The following is an 11,623-nucleotide window of genomic DNA, read 5'->3' on the forward strand; positions in this document are numbered from 1 at the left end:
CGAGGGACGCTATGAGCATGAAGGGATGTTTTAATGATGACTATTGAATGGTTTTGCTAATATTTAGTGTAGTAATTATGTTCATATTTCATAATGCAGTAAATATGTCCATGTTCTATAATGGAGTAAATATGTGGTATTAATAAAGGAAATCAAATTGCTAGTAAATTTTGTAAAAGTGTGCATGTTCTAGTAAGTACTATTATGGATTTCATAATTTACTCCAAGAAAGGAAACTATATATATTTTTTTTTTTTGACTTGTACAATGAACTTATCATAGTTTAGAAACTAAATTAAAAGAATATATTTTTAAACTACGAGTTTATTCTTTAAACAGGATTTTAAAATAAACTTCTTTCCTAGGCGTGCGTTTTCTAGGTTCTCAATGGCCAAGGGATACTTAGGAAATACCCGGCTAGGGAGGGGTTTTACACAAATACTCTTCATTTCTCCTTTGTTCTTAAGGCTAAAGAGGATCTAGCAAATCCTTCTTTGCTTCCTTGCAATTATCTTCGTGTGGACTACATCTGTTCGATCCTACACTTGGGTCCGTAGAAAAATACGTTCAGAGACAAAGTTGGAGGAGCCTCCAAACGTGCGTATGATTTCTTAAACTCCAAACTGATTTTCTGCAGATTCTTGTTTTATATATAAACTGTAAATTGGTGCCCTGATCTTGGTTCTATGGAATGATCCATGTTGTTATTAATTTTTGTTTCCCTCTGCCTTAATGGATCGTTTCCTAACAAAAGAGAAAGAAACGAGTTACCCACCTTTTGTCTAACAAATCGAAAAGTCCGGAAGTAACTCCGTTGAATGCATATCATGTAATCAACATGAAATCCACCAACACAAAAGAAAAGGACACATGGTGTCTTGGATAAAATCCATGTTGTCTGTTAATCCGCATAATGTTTATGGAAATAAAAATAAAACAAAAATGAAAAGAACATCGAAACCATAATAAAGTAACTAAAGTTTATACAACTGAAAAGCAAAATCACACACAAATAAACGAAAGTACAGAAAATAAAATGAAAAGCAGGAAATCCATCCAGTATCTCATTGCTGGCCACCACCATCCTCATCATCATCATCCAATCATCACCATCCATGTCAACATCACCCCCATCACCGCCTACAACTCCACCAACAGATGCTCTCGGCTGGAAACATGTTGGGTAAACAAAAAATACAAACTGTCCCGGATTCACTCTTGACTGAGATAACTGAAACTGTTGGATCCGCTATAGTGTCTGTAAGTACTTAGCCTAATATGTCATCTGACATGTGACTTATCTCTACCACTCTCTTATCTCTGCTCTCAAGTCAGCTATCTGACCATGTACAAACTGGGTGGAAGATGTCAATGGGTGCGAGGCTTTCTGTCTACGCAACTGTGTCTAGGCTATAGCCCTCTTACCCCTACTAGTAATCTTCTAGAGATACTTCAATGTCAATAGTAGAAGTGGTGGTCTCTTCATTTCATCATCCCCAATAACAACTCCCACAGATGCACATAAGACAGTGATAAGGCTAGGAAATAGATAGGATTTAGAAGATCTAGATGCATACAAAATGTGCAAATGGATAATCTGCCTTATGTTGATCCGTATCTTTAGAGATATGGCATACATCATGAGAGCTTTCTCAATGTCCACTGTGCTAAGGTGTCCTGAAGGATAAATCTTGGCACATATAAAATACTCCCACACCTTATGAGTGAATGTGAGTGAAGTCGCATTGAAACCCTTTCTTCTGTTGTTTCGACCAAGAATCCACTCTTCCTAACCCTTTGTCAAACACAGTAGTACCTCATATAGTTTGGGTCCCTAAGGAATTTGGAAAAATATCCTCCTCTTTAGAAATCGTCGGTAACCAATAAATCTCATTAATCATCTCAATATCAAATCTCACCTCCTTCTCTGTGATCCTAATTCTTCCATTTCTATGCTCGAAGGCATTGGTGTAAAACTCCATAACAAGAGGCTCAACAACTGCTTCTGGTTGGCCTGTAAAGTCTTCCCAACTCAAACCACTAATAATGTCAGTAATTCCCTTATAAGGACTCTTAAAATCAAAGTTGCATTCATCCACAAATCCTCTACCATTAATAAAATTATCCTTATACCTATCCTTAGCAATTGAACTCACAAATCTAGGGTCATGGGTGTCCCATGAGGAACCTCCAAGACCCCTACTAGAACTAGCCATGCATATCTCTACCTCTCTTGATGCCATAACAATAAATCATGATACCAACACTCCTAAAAATCACACAATAACACAACTCCACCAACAATCTCACCCAATGCCCAATTACACAGCAACTACTTAACAACACTCCCAATCACAACAAAATGCACAATCAACTCAAAATCCAATCAAAATCCCGCTCAATCAACACCCAAAATCAATCAAACCCTCAACGCAACAATCCAGAACCAAATATTCAAATAAAATCACAAGTGAGTGATCTAGGATGCTTACTAGAGCAAGAATTGTAACCAATTGCCTCGGATTGAAGAGTGATGCCCAAAATCCAAATTTCCCCAATTCAACCCTAACTTCTCTCTGGCTAAATTTTTGCACTCAAATGGATCAATCTTTGCAAGATCAGATGTTTAGCATGTGTGAGGGATAATCAAACACAATTTGTAGCCAAAAAAAAAAAAAAAAAATTGAAGAAGAGACAAAGAAAATTGAGAGAAAACAAAGAACTATGTTGCGGCGCAATCAAAACTAAGCTCCTCTCTTTATATTTTGCAAATTGTGCCACGGCGCAAAGTTTTCGCCTTGATCTGATTTGGGTTTTTAGCGCTTAAAATGAAGAACAGTGTAAATGTGCCACGACCTACACTTTTGCGCCTCGGTGTGATTATGGAATTGAATTTCAAAATCACTACATTTTCGCTATGGCTGATAAAATTGCGTCGTGGCTTAATAGCACATTTGTGTCATCGTTAGGTCTGACACTACAATTGCGCCATAGCTTGAAGAAGTTGCACCGCGGCGTGAAGTGGATTTTTTGGAAAAATTAAACTAAGTGTTAGATTTCCTGAAAATTCAAACATATAAAATAAAATACACAAAATAACACACTCCTAATGTAATTAAAATAGTAAATTGAAATAAAAATAAATAAATAAATAAAAACAATAAAATACAAATGAAACAAATGAAGGAAAAGAAACATTTGGGCTGCCCCCCAAAAAGCGCTTGTTTATCGTCTTGAGCTAGATGGAATGCTCGGTCGTCATTCAAGGTGGCATCCTCAACTCAATAGTATAGGCCTTTGATCTCATTCTATCAACTCCTGCCAAAAATGCCTTCACTTTTGCATCATCAAAATTTCACTCTGTTAGAGTAGGTGCCCTAGAGCTAATCAATTATTATAGAATTGACTCTTTGTAATTGATGCGTGTTTCCTACAACATGCAAAATGTAGCAAGTATACTAATCGCTCAAGTAATAAAGTGATGAGTGAGTATCGTTCCCACGAGGACTGCTAACTAAGCACTAAGTATCCTACTGTTCTCAAGTTGGAGCAATCGATTTCTTTTGGATTAACGGGATCGAATTTAAAAAAATAAAAACTAAATCTGAAATTACTAACTGAAAACTTTAACTATGAATGCGAGATGAGAAATACGGATAAATTCAATTCAATTAAAACGGGTAGGGTTTTGACTTCATTCGGACTTTATGGGTTAAACCTAAAAATTAAGCTAAATTCATATTCATATGCATTGGTTGTAAATCGAACTCACTAAGGTGTTAAACATACCTTCTCAGGCTATGTTTTCCTATTCTTCCTTATTAACCTTCCGCACCCAACAATTTGAAAGTTAACAATTCCAAACTCATTAAGCATAAGAATCCTACAATGATTTCATTGATTCTTGAATTTATCTCTAGCGTCCAACACTACAATGGTGATTACCCAAGAAGCCTAACATGATTCATTTCTCAATCTCATCATGTTCATCACATAAAGCATTAAAACTCAGAGCAAACACACAACCAAAGCATAATCATATGAACATAAAACAATCAATCACTTAACCCATTAAAATCCGAATTACAATCAAAACCCTAACCCAAAATGGGTTAGTTCATAGCTAAATCAACACTACAAATAAGAAAAACGATAATATTCAAGTTCAACATAATGAAAAGTAAGAGAAAGGACAAGAAATCTCCCCAAATAATAAATCCCCTGGTTCAAAATTGAATCTTCCCCCTTCTAATCTGTAAATCGCTCCAAAATTAATCAAAGAAAATGTAAAAGTTACTAACCCTACTTCCTGGACGACCCTGGACAAAAAGGCTAAGTGTTTCTTTTATACCTCACCCAATTTCCCCAGAAAAAACATGCACAAAGTAAAATTGTGCGTTTTTCAAAACTGGAATTTACGACCGTCGTCGTGGCGAAGAGAGAAGCATACATGTTTCGTGACTAGCGTACTTCGCCGCGGCGAAGCTTCTTGAAAAGTTCTGAAATTATAGAACTACCACTTTGCTATCATCTTCACTTGATTCTTCGATCCTCGGTGCTCTCCCTTGGGAACAAACTTCATAGTGCTTTATCCTGCTTCAGAACTCTCCCAACGTCTGAGATCCGCTTACTTTTGAGTCCAGAATTTCCAATTTTGTCCTTATTTGCTCAGAATGTCCATTTTAACCTGAAACATGAAATGTAAAGAATTAAGCAACAATTCAGGTCAAAATGAACTAAAAAGTGCCTGAAATCCGACTAAGAAGTCTAATGAAAATAGTATAATCCATGGATTATCAAATACCCCCAAACTAAAGATATGCTCGTCCCCGAGCATACGGTACAAACTCACGAAACAAAAACAACAAACAAACGAACAAAAACACGAAACACACACACAACAAAACTGAAAATTGAACAAACACAGACACAACTCAAACTCAACAACGAATTGCCTAGAAATTACGCAAGTCTCAAAAGTTGTTGAAAAATTATTATCAGGAAATATTCAACACTCCAAGAAGTTATAAGCTATATCGACTGTCTTCCTCAATTGGTCCACCAAGTAGGGGATCCCCACTTCATTCCACATTCCAACTTCTCGGATTATTTTATTCAGAAATGTAAAGTTTATCAAATGGTGACGGACTCCATAATCCTAAATATCAAACTACTCTCCACTAATGAGGACTAGACAAAGATAAGAATCAAAAGGTCTTTAAAAGCTTGTAATGTTAGGCTTGGGTAGTGGGTTCCAAGAAAAAGGATAGGAATAACAAAGTAAGAAAACTCAGTTTTCCTAATCCAAAAACTAACATCAAATCGAACTCCACTTCTTCTCAACCACCAATTGAAATGTCAACTAATTCACAACCCTCAAACGTATATTTTTCTTATTCCGGAAACCATAAATGCTGGGAAATTTCGTTTAAGGTGTACGTGGCGTTGTTATACCAGAGGTCACCAAGTACTGCTAGGCAATTTTTAAGGCGGGTTCTGGTTTCCAGCAGGTAAACCCTTAAACTAGGCAGAATTCGGTTTTTTTTGTTTTTTTTGTTTTTTTTTTTATTTATTATTATTTTTTTTACACATAGCAACAATTCCATTGAATTGAGGTGACTACCTCTTTTGTTTTTATTTCTCTTCTCCCAACCCCCAAACTATTCTTTTGGCTTATTCGTACAACTCTTTCGTTTGCATTAGGACCGAATTCTCCTAAGGGTACGATAAAACGATAAAGTGTTGAGGGTATAAGGATTGGACAATTTTGTTGTTTCCAAGAAAAATAAAGCAATAAAATTCATACAGCTCAAATGGGTTACTAGGGACAATTTCATTCATGGGTCTGCTAGAAAGGCTCAAACGTTTCGAAAAAAGATGCCTAAATCATCTTCTCAACCATGTCTAATCCTAGAATTTCACCTCAAGCACTTCTCTACTAGGTTCTAGAGTCCACCAACATTATCAAACTTTACCTAACCACATAAAATGAATCTAAGCATGCCGAAATAAATGAAAATTGTGGCTGAACCACTCAACAAACCTCAATCAAAATCCAGTCAATAAACATAAACTTGAAGCAATGCTTAACATTTCTCAACAGTAAAATTGCAACAACCCTATTCTCATCATTGATTTATACAATTCAACATCGGCAAAAACAATCAAACTAAAGAATTTTTTTTTATCCGTTTAAGGTGTACGTGGTGTTGTTATACCAGAGGTTGCCAAGTACTGCTAGGCAGTTTTTAAGGCGGGTTTTGGTTTCCAGCCAATATACCCTTAAACTAGGTTTTATTTCTATTTCCTACCCCCAAACTAAACATGACATTGTCCCCAATGTTCCATAATGCATAAATCAGGAATAGAAAATCAAAGTAACAAAGGTACGAGAAACCTCCCTGGTTAATCCGTGAAGTGTCGCTCCACAATGCACACTCGGTCTCGGACTTTTCATCACCCAGAATCTGTCAAAACAATTGAAACTGTGGTGTCCCTTGTGTTAGCACAAATTCACAAACTAACTTGAAAATATTACAACCTAATCTCGTCCTTTTGACAACTACAAATCAAAAGAAACAACTAAAACAACAAAACAAATCCAAAACTGAAATAAAACTGAGTTTAATGTTTAAAATGAACAACAAAATCGAAAAAAAAAAAACAAATAACCATAAAGACAAACAAAAACAGGTGCTCCGGCTCATTCTTCTTCTTCCTCTTCTTCCTCGACATCCTCCTCTTTTTCCGACTCGCAGCCCATCCATTCATTCAAATCCCAATCAGCCCATTGGAAAGCTGAAGTGTCAACCTTGAGCTCGTTGAAGCTATTCTTCTGCATGTCAAACATCATCTTGGTTTGATCAACCAACGAATCCTGCCGTTTTCCCATCCGTTTCATCATATCCATCATCTGCTGCATCATCTCTTTCTGTGTTGATGTGGAGCTGGATGATGTGGCAAGGCCTTGTGTGGTTCTCTGCCTTTTTGCCCCTGCTCTTGGTTGTGCAACTTCTGGACGGTCAAGGTGCTTCCTATAATACTCTGAGTCTAGAACTGGGGTAGCATGAATACAGTGCTCATCATCATGAACCTTGACTCCAGCTCTAAGGCACAAGGCTGTGATGAGATGTGGGAAACCGTAACTTGTTCGCCCTGGTTTGGCCGCCTGTTGAATGCTGTTCCAGATCATGTCTCCCATATCGATACTCTTCCTTGTGGCAACAGAGTAAAGCAATATTGCCTTCTCATGAGTAACAGTGTTGTAGTACGATTCCGGCATCAATCTCGCACTAACAAAGTATTTCCACAGTCAAGCCATCGGTGTCAACTGAGTTCCTTTGATGGTCTTTTTCTGTTTTTTCGACACTGCCTAATCTGCATCCGGTTTTGCAATGACCGGAAGGATGATACTATCCTCAAACCATGATCTCTTAAACTGTACGTACTCATCCTGATCAAGGTTAGTCAGGTTGAAGAACTGATTGATCACCCTTTTCGTAAATGGTACATCAGCCCGTCTCACAAAAACTGTACCTTCCTGACAATCCGGAAAATTGGCATAGAACTCCCTCACTAGAAGCTCTACAACCGGTTGTACAGGAGCACTCATGAACATCTCCCAACGTCTCCCTCTACTCTAGTCAAAGGCCTGACTCGCGGTCAATCCGTGCTCAGGAATAATACCCTTATCTCTCCTTTGGATGGCCCCTTCATACCTTTTACAGGCCTCCTCACTTACAAAGCGATTGTCCACTTTCTTTCCTTTGCCCTTACCCTTGTATGGATGCTTAATTTTGGTAGGCATTGTTCAAAATTAAAGTTTACTTAAAAATTATATCCCAACAATTCAAACCTAGTTGTTCTACACAATCAATTCAATCTTCCAAAAACAAACCGCACTTCCAAAAATTTGCACTTTACCCCCTAAACTTCAAATTTTCAATTTTACACAAACACTCCAATATTTCAAAACCCACACTCCTCACAATCACCCAATGCATGAACTACCCTTCCTCTTACAAAATCAATGCTCAAAATCACCCAAATTCCACAACTTAACTGCAACAAAAATTTTCAAATCTACTAGCTAAAACTTGAAATTGTGCGATAAAAAGTTTAGGGAGCTTGAGATCTTACCAAGATGAAGGAGTATTCGCCACCAATTGAACCAGAAACAGCCCAGATTGAAAAGCCCCAAATTCTTGATCCAAAAATTTTCGTGAAATTTTTGCGAAAATTGTTGTTGAAATGGGTTGTTTTGATGTTTAGGAAGGTTAGAGAGCAAGAAATTTGGTTGGAAAAGCACTAGAAAGGCAAAAGATTGAATTTTGAAAAAATTTCTCTCAAGTGAAAATGAAGAGTTGCGTGAAGAATGAAAAAGAAAAGTGGGTATTTATCGAAAAGTGCCGTCGCCGCGGCAACGTTCTTCATCTTGAACCCTAAGAAAACCCAGGTTTCGCCGTGGTGAAAACATACAGAGGCAACTCGCCTCGGCGAAGAAGTTTTCTTTGCCATGGCAAAAATGCCTTAGAAAATTTTCAAAAATTTCATCCTACAATCTTCGCCGCGACGAAGACAATTCCTTCGCTGAGGTGAAAACTTCCAGGAGCTCCCACATTTTTTTTTTTGGTTGCTTCGCCCCGGCGAAGAACAATCTTCGTCGCGATGAATCTAGAGCAAAATCATTCCCTTCTTCAGTAGAAAATTTCACCTGAAACACCCAAAAACACAAAAATTAAAATTCATACAAACTCATAATGAAATTAAACAAATTCAAACAACCAAAATGAAATACAAAAGTTAAAAACACTTGGGTTGCCTCCCAAATAGCGTTTGTTTAAAGTCGAAAGCTTGACTTTCTCAATCCTTCAAGTTAGTCTAGATTATCTAGGTACATCACATCTCGAAATTTTTCCTTGTGTTGAAGCTTCTTTTGTTGATGATCTTTTTTGTACCGGGTCCTTGTTGAGAGTTTCACCACCCATTTCCATCCCTTGGTGGTTTAACTCCTCTCACTAACCACTTTCCGTTGTCTTGACTTTCCCTCACCCTTTTTAAGTTGAGACATCTGTTCTTTGTGAGGACGCACTCTCGAGTGAGGTTCATCCTGGAATGTTTTGCACCCTTTTGTGTTATGGTCTTCATTCTCAAACTAATTCGGCTTGACCATGCATCTCTCAATTTCCAACTTAGGACTATTCAGATGAAAGGGTTCAATTTTTAATGGATCCACCACCTCGATTTTTAAACATGACTCTATCTAAGGTGCAACTTTCATCGATTCCAAGACATTAAATGTTACTTCTTCATTTTGCATCCTTATAATCAACTTCCCTTCTTAAACATCGATTAAAGCTCTTCCTGTAGCCAGAAATGATCGGCCCAAGATAAGAGGAATTTCCTTATCCTCTTCCATGTCCAACACAAAGAAATCCACAGGAAAGATGAACTTATCCACCTTAAACAACACATCCTCTACAATGCCCCTCGGGTGTTTTATCGATCTATCTACAAGTTGCAAGCATATTGTTGTCGGCTTCACTTCACTAATTCCAAATTTCTTGAAAACAAAAAAAGGCATAAGGTTAATGCTAGCACCTAGGTCACATAAAACTCGATCAAAGGTGATATCGCCTATAGTGTAAGGAATAGTAAAACTCCTTGGATCCTTGAGTTTCGGGGGCAGCTTCTTTTGTAAGATGGCACTGCATTCCTCCGTGAGCATTACTGTTTCCTCATCTTCTAACTTCCTCTTGTTTGATAAGATTTCCTTAAGAAATTTCATGTAGCTCAGCATCTGCTACAATGCATCTGCAAAAGAAATGTTAATATGCAGTTTTTTAAAAACGTCAAGAAATTTAATAAACTGCTTATCCTGATTTTTTTTTCTGAGTCTTTGAGGAAAAGGCACGGGTGGTGTGTGATGCGCCAACTCTTGTGGTATCTCGGGAACTGGAAATTTCTCCTTCCTTTTCTTTTTCTTCTCTTCCTGCTTCTGTTCATCTTTCCTTGGGTTGGGTGGTTTCTCTTCAACAATGATTTCTTCATCAGACTCCTCATCAAATTCTTCATTTTTCTTTGATAGACTTTCCTCTTTCCTTGATTTTTCCACCTCTTCTAAAACTGTCCCACTTCTCAACATAATTGCATTTACTTGCTCACATGGGTTAGTCACCCTGTTGCTTGGTAAAGCACCTCGAGGTCTAACATTTAGCTTCTCGGTCAATTGGCCCATCTGTACCTCAAGATTCCGAATGGACGCCCCTTGATTTCTAAAATTCGTCCTCATCTCATTCATGAAACTCGTGGTCTCTTGCATGAATTTTCCAAACATGTCTTCCAACTTTGTTACTCTTCCATCTCCCGGTTGATTATTCACCCCTGGTTGGTTGTTTGGCAATGTTCTTTGATTTCATTGATTATTTTGCTAGTTCTGATTGTCCCAAGCCAGATTTGGATGATTTCTCCACCCCGGATTGTATGTGTTGGAGTACGGGTTGTTTGGTTGTCTCTGATTTCCTGCCAAGTAATTCACTTGCTCTGTTGATGAAGATGATGAAGCAAATGTGTTCCGTACTTGATACTCGCTGCTCATATGGTTTCCTGCACAAAAGTCACAAGTTAGTTGAGGTGCTTGAATAGAGTTTACCTACATACTTCCCAACTGCTTCTAAAGTGCTGTGAGTTGGGCTGAGATGGCTGTAAAGGCATCAACTTCATGAAGACCTGAAGATTTTCTTGGTGTTGCTCTCTCATTTGGTCTTTGATAGTTGTTGCTTGCCAAAACCTCAAGCAACTCATAGGCCTCTTCTGGTGTCTTATTCTGCAAGGCTCCTCCTAATGCTGCATCCACCATGGTTTGCACATTACCTATCAGTCCATTTTAGAATGTTTGGACTTGAAGCCAAACTGGCAACCCATGGTGTGGACATTTCCTCATTAACTCCTTGTACCTCTCCCAAGCCTCATACAATGACTCAGACTCATCTTGTAGAAACGATGTGATATCATTTCTGAGTTTTGCCGATTTAGCTGGAGGGAAGAACTTGGTAAGGAACTTTTGTACTAGATCATTCCAAGTTGTGATAGTTCCCGGTGGTAGTGCCATTAACCACCCCTTGGCTTTATCCCCCAATGAGAATGGGAATAACCTCAACCTAATGGCGTCATCCGACACTCCGTTTGACTTGAAGGTGTCACAAATTTCCAAGAAAATTGCAATATGCTGATTCGGATCTTCCTTCAAATCACCATTAAATCTAACCGACTACTGGATCATCTGAATGATTGCCGGTTTAATCTCGAAGTTGTTACCTTGCACCAGCCTAGTAATACTCGACCCACTGCCATTCACCGTGGGAACTAAGAATTCCCTTAGTGTCCTGTTTTCTGGTTCTGCCATTTCAACAACTATCTCTTCTGTTTCAACCACTAAATTCTCTCTTTCTCTTTCTTTTCTCTCTTTGTTAAGTCGTCTGGTGGTTCTCTCAATCTCAAGATCAACAGGAAACACTGGCTGACATCTCGCTCTTCGCATAAACTGCACAGAATCAACAAGGGAAAGTAAGATCACAAACCAACTGAAAATTTAAAACAAAAATTAAAACTTCAATCTAGCTAA

General features: G+C 38.0%; 1 non-coding gene across 1 annotated transcript; it reads left to right on the plus strand.

The window, feature by feature from the left end:
* The first annotated feature begins 10,916 nt into the window (after positions 1-10,916).
* Positions 10,917-11,023, plus strand: LOC116119758. Its single transcript, XR_004126439.1, has one exon. It is a non-coding gene; the product is annotated as a small nucleolar RNA R71 (small nucleolar RNA).
* Positions 11,024-11,623: the final 600 nt, after the last annotated feature.

This window comes from Pistacia vera, unplaced genomic scaffold, assembly GCF_008641045.1.
Source record: "Pistacia vera cultivar Batoury unplaced genomic scaffold, PisVer_v2 Contig904, whole genome shotgun sequence".
In the NCBI taxonomy this organism is placed as follows: Eukaryota; Viridiplantae; Streptophyta; class Magnoliopsida; order Sapindales; family Anacardiaceae; genus Pistacia; species Pistacia vera.